Here is a 19,192-nt window from a genome sequence, read left to right as displayed (position 1 = left end):
AAGCTCACAAATGTAGGAAGATTTTTAATATGAAGTCTCAGGGCTTTGTAAGATGTTCTGTTTACGAAGACTCAGATTAAGCAAGTGGTGCAAAGGATCTATAAAGCTTTAGGGGAAAAACAGAACTCGACGGGAGTAATATTTATTACTAAATGGGAATGAGATTTAGCAGAAACAGCTGGATATAGATTAATGGAATCAAAATATGAGCTATCATAAAGCTTCCACTGCTTCCCTCTAGATTAGTTGAAAACATTTATACATATGTACTTGACACCTGTTTGGATGTCCGACATATTGATAAAATACTTGGATACATGTTAGTGAGGATGTGGGGATAGAGTTTGTCATATCTTAAAGTAGCATGGTTTTGCACAGTACATAGACTTAATGAAGTACTCAATGCTTTTTTTGCCTTGGTTGTCACAGAAAAGGTCAGCTCCCACAGTGCTATTCTGGGAAACATGTTATGGGGAGGATGGGAGCAGCCCTCAGTGCTGAAAGAACAAGTTAAGGACTATTTAGAAAAGCTGGACATGCACAAGTCTATGGGTCCAGATCTAATGCATCCGAGGGTGCTAAGGGAATTGGCTGATGTGATTGCAGAGCCATTGACCATTATCTCTGAAAACTTCTGGCGACTGGGGGAGGTCCCAGACAATTTGAAAAAGCAAACAAAGTGCCCATCTTTATAAAAGCGAAGAAGGAGAACCCAGGGAACTAAAGACTGGTCAGCTTCACCTCAATCCCTGGAAAAATCATGGAGCAGGTCCTCAAGGAAACCATTTTGAAGCACTTGGAGGAGAGGAAGGTGATCAGGAACAGTCAACAAGGATTCACCAAGGGCAAGGCATGCCTGACTAACCTGATTGCCTTCTATGATGAGATAACTGGCTCTGTGGATATGGGGAAAGCAGTGGACGTGATATACCTTGACTTTAACAAAGCTTTTGATATGGTCTCCCACAGTATTTTTGCCAGCAAGTTAAAAAAGTATGAATTAGATGAATGGACTATAAGGTGAATAGAAAGCTGGCTAGATCGTCGGGCTCAATGATTAGTGATCAACGGCTCGATGTCTAGTTGGCAGCCGGTATCAAGCAGAGTGCTCCAGGGGTCAGTCCTGGGGCCAGTTTGGTTCAACACCTTTATTAGTGATCTGGATGATGGGATGGATTGCACCCTCAGAAAGTTCGCAGATGACACTAAGCTGGGGGGAGAAGCAGATACCCTGGAGGGTAGGGATAGGATCCAGAGTGACCAAGACAAATTGGAGGATTAGGCCAAAAGAAATCTGATGAGGTTCAGCAAGGACAAGTGCAGAGTCCTGCATTTAAGACAGAAGAATCCCATGCACTGCTACAGGCTGGGGACAGATAGGCTAAGCAGCAGTTCTGCAGAAAAGGACCTGGGGATTACAGTGGATGAGAAGCTGGATATGAGTCAGCAGTGTGCCCTTGTTGCCAAGAAGGCTAATGGCACATTGGGCTGCATTAGTAGGAGCATCGCCAGCAGATCGAGGGAAGTGATTATTCCCCTCTATTCAGCACTGGTGAGGCCACATGTAGAGTCGAGATTTGATAGCAGCCTTCAACTACATGAAGGGGGGCTCCAAATAGGATGGAGCTAGGCTGTTCTCAGTGGTGGCAGATGACAGAACAAGAAGCAATGGTCTCAAGTTGCAGTGGGTGAGGTCTAGGTTGGATATTAGAAAACACTTTTTCACTAGAAGGGTGGTGAAGCACTGGAATGAGTTACCTAGGAGGTGGTGGAATCTCCATCGTTAGAGATTTTTAAGGCCGGCTTGACAAAACACTTTTTCACTAGGGATGATTTTTTTGGTGTTGGTCCTGCTTTGAGCAGGGGGTTGGACTAGATGACCTCCTGAGGTCTCTTCCAACCCTAATCTTCTTTGATTTTATGAGTGATAAACAGCTTATCCATTTTCCTTTACATTGTGAATATGGCTATTAAATGGCTAAGATGTGCAGTGACAATAAAGCATACTTTGTACCACTGGTCTTTATTAGCTAAAATGGATTAAAAGAGGCACATTGCATTTTACTTGGTACAATGTGTACATTTGCTTTTGGGGAAAAATGATGTTTCTGATCACTAGAATAGGATCTATTTCTTGATGTCTAATAATACATGGCCAGAGAAAAACATTGGCCTACTTTTAAGGTGTTAGGTGACCTGTAGGTTCTTGCTCCCATCTTGGATTGTTATACTAACACTGCTCTAGAAGTAATGCTGAATCTTCTAGACTTGAAATTGTGAAGAAAAAATGCTTTCCTTGAGAGAACAGTCTAGAAAAATGGAAGAGCTGTGTTGAGGGTGTGGAGAAGTGTATCAGGAAAGGTTCTTTGGCCAATCCTCAGCTGATAGAATTCCCCAGGATTGAGGGAAAAGAATGGTGTCTTAGAGTAGCCTTTCCTTCCATCCCCTCCTGAATTGTGACAAGTTGGACTCATCTCCTTAGAAGGTGTTGGCTTAACCAACTATGTACACCACCATGTCTGACTTCTAGCCATCGCAGGGATGGCTTAGTGTGTCAAGGTGCAATAGGGTCTGGCCCAGAAACAGGGCTAGCTGAACTGATGAACAGTCTACTCAGGGCTAACGAGAGCCAAAAATTCTTGCTGGTAATAATTTTATTATTCCAGCCACCATGTCTATTCTTTAGTGTGACCAAAAGTCCTGGTAACACTTTTTAATGGGGTTGGTGGAATTTCTGGTTGTGGCCATGTGATCCTGCTATCTGTAAAACTTCAGTACTTTCAATGTGAATATGCTATTCTCCACTTATCTGCTTCTTTTGAATAATGTTCACCATCAGCATCTTTTGAAGCCCCTCATTTATGCTTTTGTGTATATATTTTCCCCCATTGTGTACTCTTCAGTGTGTATCTGGATGTTCAAGGCCCTAGAATATTGTATATCTAACCAAAGTCAGATTATTTCCACAGTCTACCCTACAGTTCAATTTTAGTTATTATAATCCATGTATGTTTCATTATCAGAATCAAGCAACATTTTTGATATTTTTATACAATGCTTCAGCATGGAAAGTCATCATTTTGTGGGAGAGTTTGGTACTTCTAATTCCTTTTAAACTCAATTATTGAATGACTTATGTAAGCATCCTACACTCTCCAGTCTTAAGTCTTTAAAAACTCACTTCTACCAATCTGTCTGTAGTGAATCTTTTTGATTTGTATAGAAAATCCCTTTTGTTGTTTCCCTTCTCTGACCTCTGTCTACTTGTCCGCCTGTCCTTTCAGTATGGTCTCCATGGACCAGGAACCTAAATGTTTGGAAAGCACCTAGCACATTGTGGGCTCTATCACAAAGTAAATGATTGCTTCCTGTCTACAGAGGTTAGTTACTCCTATTGCATTGATCATAGCTTTGAAACCTGTGCATCCAGATTATGAACCCTTTTCTCAATGATTCAAAGACCTTCCTCACAGATGCTAATCCTTAGTTTTTATATAAATTCACCAGTTGATTTGTACTTTAATTTGCTGAGGAGAAAATGTAAATGCTCTATCTCAAATTGTATCATTTGACATTAGTCTACTGTCCTTTTTCAGGAGAGGATGAAGCTTTTGTTACTGTAACCCTTTCTTGGGCTAATGAACAGCCACTTGGTAACTGAGGCAGGAGGAAGCAAATTGAGGTGGCTTTTTGTTAGAGACATGTCCTCCATTTGATTTAAGGGAGAGTACAGGATTCCTTGTTACATTGTTATACTACTTGAGATAATTATGGCAGTTTTTCTGAGAGGATGGAAGAAAGGCAATTATGGACATAGAACCCTAATTATCTTACTTTTTGTGGTGAATTAAGGGCAGATTTGACAGAAAGAGGGGAAAGTGAGAAGCCATCAGAGTTAGATGCACCAGACCCATGCCACAACCAGTCCTTCTGAGAGTCTATTGGTTTAGTCTACAGACAAGTAATAATTCTTGCATCATAGCCAGCTAACATCTACTGCACTCATGTATTTTACTGATGCCAAACAATAACTGCATAATCCTATAGAATTAATGTGTCCTGGATGTGTATTCCACCAGTTTCTTTCACTGCTGTGTGAGTCTCCCTGTCAGAGACACTATTAGGCTAACCAGCTTTTGAGTCTCTGTGCAGTAATAATAAGGGGAAAAATAACAGTCCCATAAAATAGAAACTGCCAGACTTGTTTTAGGATTTGGAACAGTAATTGTCCTTTTTAAAAAAAAGTTGTTTGCCTTATTATTACTAATATTACAAAGAGATCAACCAGGGCAACTACAAGGAAAAACAGAATTGTTTCATTTACATAACATTTGTTTTGTAGCCTATTAGAACATTTGAAATTACAGTGGATTCTCAAGTACAAGAGAAAATATAAATAATGAGACTACTAAACTCCATATTAAATAATCAACACAATGTTATCAAAGCCATTTCACAATCATGATTTGTTTTTTCACATATGGTCCCAGTTTTCATATTTGAATACCACAGTTGTGCCTATGTAACTCCACATTTAGGTAAATAAGTTCTGATTTGTACAGCCATCCCACAAAGGATGATAAACACCACTGTTTAACAGTGGGCAATCTAACTGTCAGTAACAATTACCTAGCCAGAGTCTTATCCTCCCATGAAACTAAATCATATAATAATTATCCATCAAAATATTTTTGATCCTCTCAAATTAAGACACCTATTACTTGTTCTGTTTTACAGCTGAAGCCCCGAAAGTATGTTAGTTTGGGAAGAAGTTCAGAATTGTTAACTAAAAATATACTACACCATGTAATAAGATCATATTTAAATTACCTGTCATAGATTTAACATATGCACACTTGTAGGTGCTTATAATTAAGCCATATTGGTCTTTTGGTTTGATTGGGAAGTGATCATTTTGTTTTGTGTTGCGCTGGACCAGCTATTCCACAAAATCTTAATCTATGAAGTAATACCATAAAGAAAATACAATACAGTTTAATGTCAAAATATGTCTGTAGTGAAAAAAAAGATAATGAAAGGAAAAAGGAATGAATGGCTAAGTACTAGTAAATTGTAATTATGACTTTCACATGTATGTTGATAAATGCAGAATATATTTTGCTACTTATGCAATGAGATGTTTGTACATGGAGTGACATTTCTGCCAATTTTTAACACATATTTAGTATCCACCTACCCTTAAATAGGAACACATACCATAGACAATGTCTTTCTGATGCATGGTCTAGTGGATAGTGAGGTAGATGGAAAGCGAAGAGACTGGAATTGTATTCCCATCTCTGCCACTGATCAGTGTGATTCCTAGCACCCTTTATCTGTCTTGTATACCTTGTCTGTCTTCTTTACACTGTAAGCTCTTTGGGGCACAGACTTACAGTGTCTCTTCCTAGATGTATGTATAGCACCTAACACAATGGAAACACAATCACATTTGGAGTCTCTGGGTGCTACAGTAATACAAATAATGTTTTTCCTGTTTGTTTGGGATCTTTTTAGCTAGTCTGAGATATGGTCTGTTTCATTTTTGTGTTTCACTGGTATCTTGGTTGTAATAGTACTGGTGTTTTAAAGGTTAATGAAAAAATTTTTCAGATTTCTATGGATTTTAACTACACTATTTTTTACTAAAGTTGATGGGGAGTTGGGGAAACAAATTCTTTGAAAATTCAGGAGAAGAAATGTAATATTCATAAGATTACTCCAGTAAAAAAATGGCATTTGTTTATTTGTCTTTCCCAACTCCTTGGTTAACAATGCACATAAAACTAACATATCTTCATTTCAGTGGCATTTGGTTCAGGTCCTTAAATATCATCATAAATTACTGGTATATGCAAGCTTTTATCCAATATTTCAATGTTCAGACCTTAAACTGATTCAGTTAATGGTTTCTCACCTACTTTATTTCACTGTACAAGCTTAATAAGCAGCTCCTTCTATGTGGTCTCAATGAAACGGATTAATTAATGAGGAGCTTAATTTGCACATTGCCAGAAGTTCATGGGTGTAAAGGGAGCTGGGAGGAAAACAAATCAGTCATTCTGATGCTTCAAGCATTTTTACATGCAGGACCTAGCAGAGAGTGATACCTCCAGCTGGCCATTACCAGCACCAATCTCAAATATGTTTTCAAAAGTATTTTTACTTCTAGTTACAATCCAGTCAAATTTTGGCTATGTCTACACTAGAGAGCTTATAGGTGTACTGATGCAGCTGATCTCTTGGGTAGCCACTCTATGCTGATGGGAGAGAGCTCTCCCTTCGACATAATTCAACCACCCCCAATGAGTGGCAGTAGCTATGTCGGTGGGAGAAGCTGCGTACAGTACCACTTATGCCAGTGTAATTTAGGTTTTTCAAACCCCCGAGTGACATAATTTTTGCCAACAGAAATGGTGTAGAGACATGGCCTTAGATCCTCATATAGTAATCTCTTCTAACTGATGCAGACACACTGAAAAGGTACCAGTTTTGCTTGAATCAGCTAATGGATATGATTCAGTAACTTTTCAACTAACCGAACAAAGCTCAGTTCTGAGCAAATCTATCGCTGTTCACAAAGTAAATCCTCACAGTTGTCTGCAAACTCCACTTTTGTACCTGGTTCACCATTTCTGACCCATTTTCATTGATCTTGTGTGGTTATTTTCATTTGCTATACAAATCGTCCTCTAAGGTTCACACAGATGCGTTTAGAGAGACATCAATAAGTGAACTCTGCAGTTTATTCTACAGGATTTGTCTACACAGGGAGTTTTTGTGGCATAGCTATTTCTGATTAACCCTGTGTGTGGATGCTTTTATTCTGGAATAACACTGTCGTGTTCCACATTAGCTTAATCCTCTTCTATGAGATGTGGATCTGGGCCAAAATGAGAAATATTAATTTGTATTTGAATAGCTTCTGAATCAAACATGAAAAGAAATTAAAGTACCAAAGAGGATAAGTAGATAGAATGTGTAACTGGAGAACTTGCTGTTTGCAGTTTTAATTATTGCATAATATAAAAACATTTGCAGCTGTACTATATCATTTTTATTTGGTTTCTTCTTGCATACAAAACTCCTGCATTGCAATTCACTGGAATGGTGCAGCACTGATATTCATGTTCACAGTGACTGTTAGTCTGCTGTTTTGCCCTACTCTTCAGAAATTGGAATAATTAACAAATACAAACAGTGAGAAGATTACTACTCTTCCAACTTTCCCCAATATAGTTGAAGGGCATAATTCTATTTGCTATGACATTGATAAGGACGGTGTTGCATATAAAAGGATGGAACAACTCTGCTTTACAGAAATGACCACCTAAAATCATTGTTAATTTATTCAGAAATTACTCTATTAAAATGAGAAAGATTCAGTTGTATTGGAAAACATTCATATAAGCTTGAATCCCACATGCTTTGTCTGGGACGTAAGTGTTTTTACTCATTATGCAAATATGTTTGGAGATAATAAGAATGGTTTCACATCAATTAATTTGATATTATAAGTAGAATGTCCATTATTCTCTAGGTCCATTAATAGATTAATTTTTAAGTGTGGTGAGTTTTTAAAATAAGATTTCTAACATGGGAAGTACATATACACCAAGATTAAAAACAAAAACAAAAGGGGTCAGGGCTTGGCCTGAAGTTAGTCTTAAGATGTGTGTCTATCAAGGCTTCTGTCCTTGTGAATGGCTCCAAAATGTGAATGGCTCTAGGTCACCACAAAGACACAAATGTGCCAGCCGAATGCTTTTGACATGAAAACAATGCATAAAGTCATATGGTGGTTTCATCACATTATGAACAAGGATATTAGGCATGGGATGAACCAGCCTCCAATGTCTTCCCAGGTGACTCAGCACCAGCTCAGAGGACTTGGCCATCTGATCTGTATGCCAGAGTCTATAGAACAACCCACCAGCTTTATTTGTTCAGTCCAACAAAAGTAGGATGGAGACAACCTTGTGGATGTCCTCACACATGCTGGAGTGATGTCATGGCTTCTGATCTCACCTGCCTCAGCCTTAACATAGAGCAGGCTGAAACACTGGCAGGAGACTGGGCTATCTGAAAATCGGTAAACCGATGTGTACATTCTATGCTCCACAAGCAGGAGAATTAATAAAAATCAATGAATAAAATTAGTCTCCTTCATCTATATTAGAATCAATGGGAGTTGCAGGGTGATTTAGGCTTTGGCAAATCTGGCCATTCATGTGAAAATGACTTCCATAGGACATTTTTAGAAAGCAAAGCCAATCTTTGCCTTTTTTTCCTTGTCTTTTTGGTGCCAAAATCGGACATATTTCATTGGATAATCGCTCCCTCCTCATTCATGTTATTTTGATCCTCATAAACTTTTAACCATTCATTTTAAATTTGCATGAAACCCCATGGGAAAATGACTACATTAGCATAGATTTACCTTTCCTTTTGCTGAAGTTCTACAGTTTGTCAGAGGGCACGATGCAGTTTTTGCTTTATTTTCCAACCAAGGATTCACATTTTAGCTTCAGCATGCACACTTAGAATAAAAATGTTCATATTTTAGTCACTTGATAATATAGTAGCCATTAGCTCTTGTATTAGCATAACAGGTATACTCTTATCATGTGAATTCCCCATCTGTAGCTAATACAGTAATGTAATGTATGACATTGATGAAAGAGCTCAACCTGCAGTCATTTTGCACACGGAACTCCTATTAAATTTAATGGGAAATTTTTCATGTGGACATATTGCAGGAGCTATTATTTCATTCATTTGTTTATAGGCAGCTCCATCACAGTCATCCCCAAAGTAACTGAGCTAACATAAGCATTTTACCCCTTCTCTTTAAAAAGCTCTAAAACACTGCAAAGTTCTGTGTGGAGAGTGTTTTCCCTGGAAAAAATTAAAGATCATGAATGATTATAAGAACACTTGCACCCATTGAAGTCATGGGCTACTGACCTCAAAGATAGCAAATTCTGACTCTACATACAGCCGTGTTAGTCTGTATTCGCAAAAAGAAAAGGAGTACTTGTGGCACCTTGGAGACTGACAAATTTATTTGAGCATGAGCTTTCGTGAGCTACAGCTCACTTCATCGGATGCATGATGATCTCTCTGGTCACGCAATCACAGACATGAAGGTCGCTATCTTACAACAAAAAAACTTCAAATCCAGACTCCAGCGAGAAACTGCTGAATTGGAATTCATTTGCAAATTGGATACTATTAATTTAGGCTTAAATAGAGACTGGGAGTGGCTAAGTCATTATGCAAGGTAGCCTATTTCCCCTTGTTTTTTCCTACCCCCCTCCCCAGATGTTCTGGTTAAACTTGGATTTAAACTTGGAGAGTGGTCAGTTTGGATGAGCTATTGCCAGCAGGAGAGTGAGTTTGTGTGTGTGTGTGTGTGTGTTCCCCCGGGGCGGGGGGGGGGGTGAGAAAGCCAGGATTTGTGCTGGAAATGGCCCACCTTGATTACCATGCACATTGTAGGGAGAGTGGTCACTTTGGATGAGCTATTACCAGCAGGAGAGTGAGTTTGTGTGTGTATGGGGGTGGGGGGGTGAGAAAACCTGGATTTGTGCTGGAAATGCCCCACCTTGATTATCATGCACATTGTAGGGAGAGTGGTCACTTTGGATAAGCTATTACCAGCAGGAGAGTGAGTTTGTGTGTGTGGTTTTTGGAGGGGGGTGAGGGAGTGAGAGAACCTGGATTTGTGCAGGAAATGGCCCACCTTGATTATCATACACATTATGAAGAGAGTGGTCACTTTGGATGGGCTATTACCAGCAGGAGAATGAGTTTGTGTGTGTGTGGGGGGGGGGGAGAGCGGAGGGTGAGAAAACCTGGATTTGTGCTGGAAATGCCCCAACTTGATGATCACTTTAGATAAGCTATTACCAGCAGGACAGTGGGGTGGGAGGAGGTATTGTTTCATGGTCTCTGTGTGTATATAATGTCTTCTGCAGTTTCCACGGTATGCATCCGATGAAGTGAGCTGTAGCTCACGAAAACTCATGCTCAAATAAATTGGTTAGTCTCTAAGGTGCCACAAGTACTCCTTTTCCTTATTTCAGTGAATCTACTCGTATGAGCAGCAACTGTTCACATATGGGGCCCAATTCATCTCCTACGGAAGTCATTGAAAAGACCCCTATTAACTCTGAGGGGAATTAAATCAGGATCTTACTACTAAGACATTAATCTATGGTCTTCACTCAGCCAAGTAATAATACTGAGGAAATACCTCTTGAAAATGTGCCTGCCCCCAGTGCTGAGTCAGTGTTAGAGTCTCTAGTCTCTGATGTAACCAATATAATATGGAGATCTCTGGCATAGGAATAACAAGGTCAAAGAGCATAAATGTCCTTTAAAAACAATAAATGTTCCATATCAAGCCCTCACCAGCTACAGGGAGCATGTCACAGATGACAGTCCTTCAAATTCAAGCTCCAAATCAGACATATCCTTCAAAAGATTAGCAAACTTAATATCTAGAGGTAATAAATTAATAATTTGATATTTTTATGTATTGTAGGAAACTTTCTGTGACTGACAGTAGAACTCTGCACCCATGGTGACAGATAGGCAATAAAAGTTGGATGTCTAACAACCTTGGGAGCCTCTGCAAATCTCACTCCGTAACATTGAGTTAGTAGGAGTCTACAAACAGCATTGTTTGCTGATTTATTAGAAAATAAGGTGTGGGTGAAAAATATCAAGCCTTTGGGTCTCCCAGAAACAACTCATAATACCACTTTTGCTAGGATTGCTTGCAGAAATTCTAGATCTACAACCTGACAGCTCCTCGGATACAATTTTAAGAAAAAGGTGGATAAGCAAGTTTTGTACACTTTTAATTCTCTGTAACTCTCTATGTTGTCTAAAGATTTCATTTGTGGTCATGATGCAAGATGAAGGCAATCCTAACAAATTATTTCTAAACCATACATTTTTGCTGGAGGCAATGATGAAGGCTTTTGCTGAAGAGGAGTCTGGGTCATGATTATTCCTGGTTGTAAGTTCAGAATTGTTGTTGGAGATCATGAACATGTTATTTACTACTACAAAAAGTGCTGGACAGCTTGTAGTACATCCCACTGCAGCTGCCTGGGTAGAGAGAGAGGAGGGAGATTTTACTTTGGAACCTGGATTTCAGTGACTGACACAGTTTGTTTGGATATCTGCTCATGGCAGGCTCTTCCATGTCTTCATATGCCTGAGACAATCTTTGCCCAGTGTTTAGATTTTCATCTTAATATGCTGAATGCTCCCAACTGCTGCTGCCTTTGGGGAATGATGAATTCCCTCAGGAGGGCATTAAAACTGGGCCCTAAATGAATTAATAGCACTGTACATCATAGGATCCCTTTCAGATAACACATTGTCTTAAGTCACTACTTTTATTTAGTCCCATGAAGTTTCCAGTAAAACTTTAGAGAACGCTTACCATTTCTACTGGGAAACTGACTTGTACTGACCCCTTTAGGTGGTAACTTCAGACAAATTTTATTCCATAAAATTTTAGCGTGAGCTTTGGTTCCCACACTGTGCTGTCTGCTAATCACTGTGGGAAAATCATAATGCATCTTGGACCAGCTTTAAAAATTGCATATCTGAATGTCCCCTTAGAGTTCTAAGTAAACGTTTATCCCAATTATTATTTTCTCTATGGTGCTAAGTTCTGACTCTCCAGGGCTCTGTATGCATTCTGTATTGTTTAAACTGTTCATAAGTCATTTATAAGGATATGTATAATTGTAGTGTTTCTAAGTGGTAGTACTATTTCACCTTTTTAACAATAAATTTTTGAATATATGATCATTTTCACATCAGAACATTTTGTCCCAAGTAACTGCATCGTTTCAAGGGGAAAACAGTGAAATCTAAACTTTGAGAACATGGCAGTGAAACATTTCAAATTTGGGGAAGGATGAATTTTAATTCAGATTCCAGCAGATCAGGTGTTTGAATTAGAAGGGGACTCAAATTGTAGTGTGTAGTCTGAAGGAATATATTATATCCTCTAGTTCAGAAACAGCTGTAGGTTCTCATTACCTGTAGTTCATGTTGGTAGGCAGCTTTTCAACTCTGTTTATTGATTTTTACTGCCAGTTACAACTTTCAAAACACAAGAAAAATGTTGAGGAATTGATCAAAGTTAGCCATTATATAATTAGACGATTAAGTAGTCTTGTTACAAGTAAAATTTTTTAACCCACCTATAGCACTAATAAACAGAATAGTACAGGAAAGCAACTAAACTTGGCAGTGTGTATAAATCTTTAATGGGAGCAGGTAGATGTGAGCTGAATGAGTATTTTAAATGACAACTTGTACCTTCAGAAGTGTGGCTATATGGCTAAGATCTGTTCAGAACTGGGTGCGGGGGGAGGGTGACATATGGGTATCTTCTTGCATATGTCTATTGGTTTTGTTGGAGACCCCAGGGCATGGCCACTAGTTAAGTCGAGGGGATGGAAGGCCATAAGGGTTGAGGAAGTCTCCCTGTTGAAGGCCTAAGGGCTTCTTCTCAACCCCCTTTAATAGAATTCATGCCTGGCTGGTTTAAGTAAGCTATTTTGCTCTTAAAACAATGTTGCAGCCGCAGATAATGCCTTATAGTGTAAGGTTTGCTGACGCCAAGTTAAAGATAATAGGAGATAGTTACAAGGCCAGACAGAATGTGCTGGTTGTTTAAGTTGCTAGGAATGCTTGTTAGAGGTTGCAGGAATAAACATTGTTGTAACCCATATAAGGAAGGCAGAGTATTTGTGCAAAGTTTTAATTGGCTGATATGTAGTGCAGTAGCATTAAGGAATATAAAAGTGTGTGTAATGACCTGCTCTAGTGTGCAGGATTTGAGATTCTATTCTCCCTGTACCTTGTTTGCAGCTGCAAATAAACTTTTCTGCTTCTCCACCCTGTTGTGATTATTGAGTGAAACACACCAGGTAACAAACCCTTGCTGTTGTTTTGCCTTTCGGCACTGGGTGCCGGCAACAGTTTCAAAGTTTTTAAAGGGGCGGGGGAACTCCATAAATGTCTCTGAGTTTTCATATGTCACTAATTTCCCTTGGTGTATCATCAGGTCCATTTGAATTGAAACATTGTTTTTTTCCCCTAAAGTGCATATGCCTTAAATGGAGGTTTGTTAAGGGCTGAATTTACAACAAAGAACCAAGATGCAGATTTCTTTTAAAAAAAAGTAATTATAGCTACTCAGTACTGTTTTCTATGAAACAAAATAGTAGCTAGAAGGCATCTTAGCATTCCATATCAGAATCCACATGGTCAGAAGTCCCAAGACAAAGCCATTTCTGTAATAATCTTTTTACCATGACAGTATTGCTGATAATTTCTTTCCATTTCTGTTACTTGCAGCTCAGCAGGGATAGGAGCAGAGGTATCATTCCCCTTGTCCAGAAATGCTTTCCTAAAAAGAACTGCTTCATTTCTTATTTGGGTCCCAGAGCTGAGGCCAGATTCCCCTTACACGAGTATTACACCAGCATTATTCCATTGATCCCCCTAGATAAGATGTTTTAATGGTTAATCATCCTTATGATTAAAAATTCACATAGTATTTCTGGTCTTAATTTGTTTAGCTTCAGAGTCCAGCAGTCTGATTTTGTTATGCTTTTTTCCTCAAGACTAAAGAACTGTCTACTATCAAAAATTTTTCCCCCAAGTAGGTACTTTTAGACTACGATCAAGTGACCTCTTGAATAAATTAAATCAGTAGTTCCCAAGCTTGTTCTGCCGCTTGTGCAGGGAAAGCTTCTGGAGGACCGGGCCGGTTTGTTTACCTGCTGTGTCCGCAGGTTCGGCCGATTGCAGCTCCCAGTGGCCACGGTTCGCTGCTCTAGGCCATTGGGAGCTGCTGGAAGCAGCGGCCAATACGTCACTGGACCCGCACCGCTTCCAGCAGCTCCCTTTGGCTTGGAGCAGCGAACTGCGGCCACTGGGAGCTGTGATCGGCCGAACCTGCAGACACAGCAGGTAAACAAACCAGCCTGGCCCACCAGGGGCTTTCCCTGCACAAGTGGCGGAACAAGTTTGGGAACCACTGAATTAAATCAATTCAGCTTCTTTAGTCTGTCACTGTAAGGCATGTTTATCAGACCTTGAATCTGTATTTTTGTCGCTCTTTTCTGAATGCTTTTTGATTTTGCAACAACTTTTTGAAGTGTGGATATCAGAACTAGACACAGTATTCCAGAAATGACCTCACTAATGTTGCATACAGAAGTAAAAACACCTCCCTACTTCTACTTGATAATCTCCTGTTTACCCAAGGATCATATTCACCCACTTAGCTACAGGATCACTCTGGAAGTTCACGTTCAGGTGGTTATTTACCATTACTCCTAAGCCTATTTGTGTCACAGCATTCCAGAATACTGTCTCCCATCTTGTAAGCGTGACCTACAGTCTTTATTACAAGATGTGTGCCCTTGCATTTGGCTGTATTAAGCACATTTTTGTTCAGATGTGTCCCCCTTACCAAGTGTCTCAGGCCCATCTGTATAACTGACCTGTCACCCCCCCCCATCATTTACTATTCCACCAATTTTTGTGTCATCTTCAAATTTTACTAGCAGTGATCTTATATTTTCTTCTGGATCACTGGGAAAGATATTGAATAGCATTGAACCTAAGAATAGGTTCCTGTGAGACACCACAAGAAACACCCTCATATAATTTATTTCAACTTCCCTTGAATCATTATCATAAGGAGGACACTAGACTGTTCTTCCCTGTAGTCCTTGAAAGACCATGTTAAGGTCTGATATAGCAATTCCTGTGTTCTTACATCATGAATAATAGATTGGCTAGCTGATGTTTAGTAGTTTCTTCATCAGTTCACTGGTCCCAGAAGCAACTGTCATCAAGTAAAGATTATGCTACACAAGTAGTCCATTAAAGTCAATAGGACTACTTCTTTAGAAAGGAGCTATTCATCAGGTCCTATGAGTGCTCATCTCCAGCACGTAAAACTGCTTAGAATCATAGAACCATAGGGTTAGAAGGGACCACAAAGGTCATCTCGTCTAACCCCTTGCCAAGATGTAAGCTTTGTTGTGTCTATACCATCCAGGACAGATAGCTATCCTCCAGCCTCTTTTTGTAAACCTCCAGTGAAGGAAATTCCATGACTTCCCTAGGCAGTTTGTTCCATTGTCCTACTGTTCTTACAGTTTGGAAGTCTGTCCTGAGATTTAATCTAAATCTGCTATGCTGTCATTTGAACTCATTGCCTCTTGTCCTGCCCTCTGTGGCAAGAGGGAATATTTTTCTCCATCTTTTGTGGCACCCTTTCAAGTATTTGAAAACCGCTATCATGTCTCTTCTTAATCTCCTCTTTTCCAAACTAAACATAGCCAGTTCCTTCAGCCTTTGCTCACAGTGGCGTGCATTCCATCCCTTTGATCATCTTTGTCTCTTGCCTCTGGATCCTGTCCAGTCTCTCACATCCTTTCTATACAGTGATGACCAAAATTGGATACAGTACTCCAGGTGAGGCCTAACCACTGCCAAGTAGAGGGATACTATTACCTCCTGTGACTTGCACGCTATGCCTTTGTTAATGCAACCCACAATAGCTTATTTTAGATGTCAGCAATCCTGATTTATATTTCTCATCCTAAATGCTCTGCAAGGTAATACAGTACATATGGTCTTCTAACAACATAACAATTTGAAACAGTACATGCCACCAGGAAGAAAAAAAAATGTTGATCTTCAGTAACTTCTGAAGTCTGCATTCAAAAAGTGGGGGCCAGTAAAATGACAGCCCAGAGAAACAGGAGAGGAACCAAAAGGTATGCATGTCACAACCAGTTATTCCATCAAAGAATGTGCATCATGGAGAACCATGGGTTTCCTACAGTCTGCAAGAACATTTCCTTTCTCATCAAGTGATCTGCCAAATCATTAATGGAATGACATCCTGGCCCCATTGCCAATTATAAACCCATTTCTCTAGTACCTAACTGTAAACTATTGTACAAAGTTTGGAAAAAAGATGTGAGGTGGTTGCCCATATTCTCCTTAACAAAAACATTTTTTGAACTTTAATGGCCAGATCCTTGGCTCTGATAGTAATGCAATGCAGCATTGCACCTGGCTTTAGGTACTGATTGAGGGTTCTCCCAGCATAAGGGAATTCTTCACTGATGAAAGGCTCTGCTTTGCCACATCCCAAGCTTCCAGCGTACTTTTACCAAAGATGCTTATCTAGAACACTACCGAGTAAGCTAGGGAGCTTAGGAACCGAGTGAATTTAGGCACCTACGGGGTTCAATGGCAGCTGAGCAATGGTTCTGACAATACCCATGGTGCCTGATTCTTTAGACATCTAAAGTGACACTTAGGTGCCTCAGTCCCTTTGTGAATCTAGCTCTAAGCACACATGGATGAGTGTGAACACACTTTGGGCAAATGTGATAAGATAAGAGCTATACCTATTAAACTATGCTCCTGAAAAGGGGCTGGAGAGATGTATGTCAAAAAAATGAAAAGATGCAATTAAAGCAGCACACGACTACACAGAGAAAGAGAGAATTCTGTCTAAAAGCAGGCACAGCAGACAGACAGCTCGCCCCTGGACTTTAGTGGAGCCAGGAGTTCAGCCTGGATTTTCTGAGTCCCAGATCATGTCCTAAATCCTTCCTCATTAAGGAGGTTCTGTAATTAAAATTACCTGAGGGCAGTTCTGTTGTTATGCTTACCATTGATGTTCTAGATGAAAAGGACTTCTGTATGTACAGAGCCTGATCCTGCTTTCATTAAAATCAGTGGGGATTGGATCTGGACCATTAGGAATTCAATAGAAAAGGAAGAGGTATCCTGAATATTCACCTCACTGATTTCTCTTTGCATTAGAACCCAGCCTTTGCTAAGGTCCCCAATTCTACCTACTGATCAACAGATGGAACATCTTGTTTACTTTCCTGCACATGTTCCATGCTGTATGGTGGAGAGGCAGCCATATGTAAAGGAGGAAGATGAACAGTTCAGCATTTTAGAGTACTAGATAAAGTCATGCCATAGAAGTTCAAATGAATACTGTAGAATATGACATTTTATTGCTAATTAATAGGTATTATAATGCCTGCACTTCTCTTAAGTTCAAGAAAACACCTCCCCCTTTCCCTGTAAGAGTTATAGTATATTCTGTCCCCACCAGCATCTTTCATCATTCCAGGTGACCTAGGCAGAACAGTTCTATTTATTGCTCAGTCACAGCGGAAAGAAATCACAAATTACTGTGAAAAATGAAAAGTCAATTGATGTTTAGTTTCAGAAAAATTAGTTTCCTTTATCCTTTTACCTCAATTTTTGAAGGGGTAAATAAATATATAAACTTTATGTTAATCTTAATTAATAATGTACCTCAATGTCCAGTTTCTTCTCATGACCTCTATTTATCTCATGCTGAAAAGCAAGCTGCTCCAACTTGTGTTTATACCATTTCCCATCTTGTACCCTGAAAACCTCTAAATGATTACAAGCTTTCATAACCTATAACAGAGAAGAAGGAAAATCAGGGACAGATAGGAATGTGATGACCTAAGTTTGAGCACCCACCTGTAAGCTCCTGTACTGACTCACAAATTAAACACAAATGATGGCACAGCCAGGAATGAAGTTTGTTTCTTCCTGCATTACATCAGACTGCAGTCTTGAGCGTCTGGTGGTAAAATGATTTACCAAGTCACTTGTTTTCAATGGGAAATAAATATACACATAGAAATAAAAATGCTATTTCATTAGGGATGCCATTTTAAGTGCACGCAGGGGTGGAGAGCGGGGGATGGGAGGGAAGTAGTGCAGTCCAGCAGAGGTCAGGAATCACTTAAACATTCCAGGAGATGAAGGAATGCTGGAGGAAGTCAAAGACATCAAAGTCAAGTATATTTGACACCTCTTAGCTAAGGATAGACACAAAGCCCCAGATCCAAACAGCACAGAACTTAAGTGAAATTCAGATTGAACTCCATAATCAAATTTTGCAACTTGCTCCTCTCTCAGAGAAGGGGTGAAACCCTCATTCTGATCAACTGTGAGCCTTGGGAAGTTTAGATCTCACCTCTGAATTTTACATCTCATGCCCACTTCTACCCTTCACCAAAATGGTTCCTTATGGGAATTTTCTGCTTCCTGGGGCTGATAAAGGGATGTGGGAAGTGTTACTTGTAATTTTCAGTTTGAATCCTGACCTGGTTGTCTGAAATTAGATTTCTAAATCCACATGCAGTGTTGTAAATACAAATGGCCTGGTTTTCAGAGGTATAGAGCATCAGCAGCTCCCACTGATCTTAATGTGAGTAACACCGATGAAATTGAGAACAGAATCGAATATTTTCTTCACAGAGCTAATTAGAACAGAAGTGATCTCTGGTAGCTATGAATGGGCATTTATTCAATTACTTCCTGATAAAGAAGTAACTGCTCAGATTTTTATTTGGAAAAGGGAACTTATGACAAGCTGGGTATTGCTGTGGATATAGAAACAAGAAGAAGCATACACCAGAGTGTGTTTCAATGCCAAGGCCACAACTCTTACTTAACTGCAGTAACCACTCCAAACGACCTGGAAGGACTGTTCCAGTGTGGACCTCAACTGGCACCAATGGCTTGATATGGAGGCCATAACCATTCTACCCCATCACACCTGCTCAGGGACCCTGATTGGAAGCCAGACCCCTGCCCCCCGCCCCCCGCCATCCACTCCAGAGATAAAGAGACAATGAAGGGAACTGCCTACTCCATGAGGCAGAGAAACACACCTTCACCATGCATTGCTGTGGCCAGGAGCAGTACCCAGGCAGCCCACTGAGCTACAGGGATCACAACTGGACTTCAGGATGCAGGTGAAAATGGTAGTTCGCCAGTTTTGCTATACAGTGAAAATCACTTCTTACCCCAAAACTAGCAATCAGCCTATCCCTTGGCATTGAAGGAGATCTAGCAACTGGTTGAAGGTTGAGACTGAAACAGTGAGTCCAAAATAGCTACTTACCCTAGACAGTAAACTGTAGCCATCTCTCTCCCCTACCAGCTCATCCAATAAAGAGCCAGTCACCAGGCGCCATTACCATCCCCACTGTCCAATAGTAGCAGCAGTAGACAGGACAGGATCTGGTGCCTGGATGTAGCATGGAATGTGTGTGTG

The sequence above is a fragment of the Caretta caretta genome, chromosome 2 (assembly GCF_965140235.1).
Source record: "Caretta caretta isolate rCarCar2 chromosome 2, rCarCar1.hap1, whole genome shotgun sequence".
In the NCBI taxonomy this organism is placed as follows: domain Eukaryota; kingdom Metazoa; phylum Chordata; order Testudines; family Cheloniidae; genus Caretta; species Caretta caretta.
Note: the sequence above shows the minus strand (reverse complement) of the source record.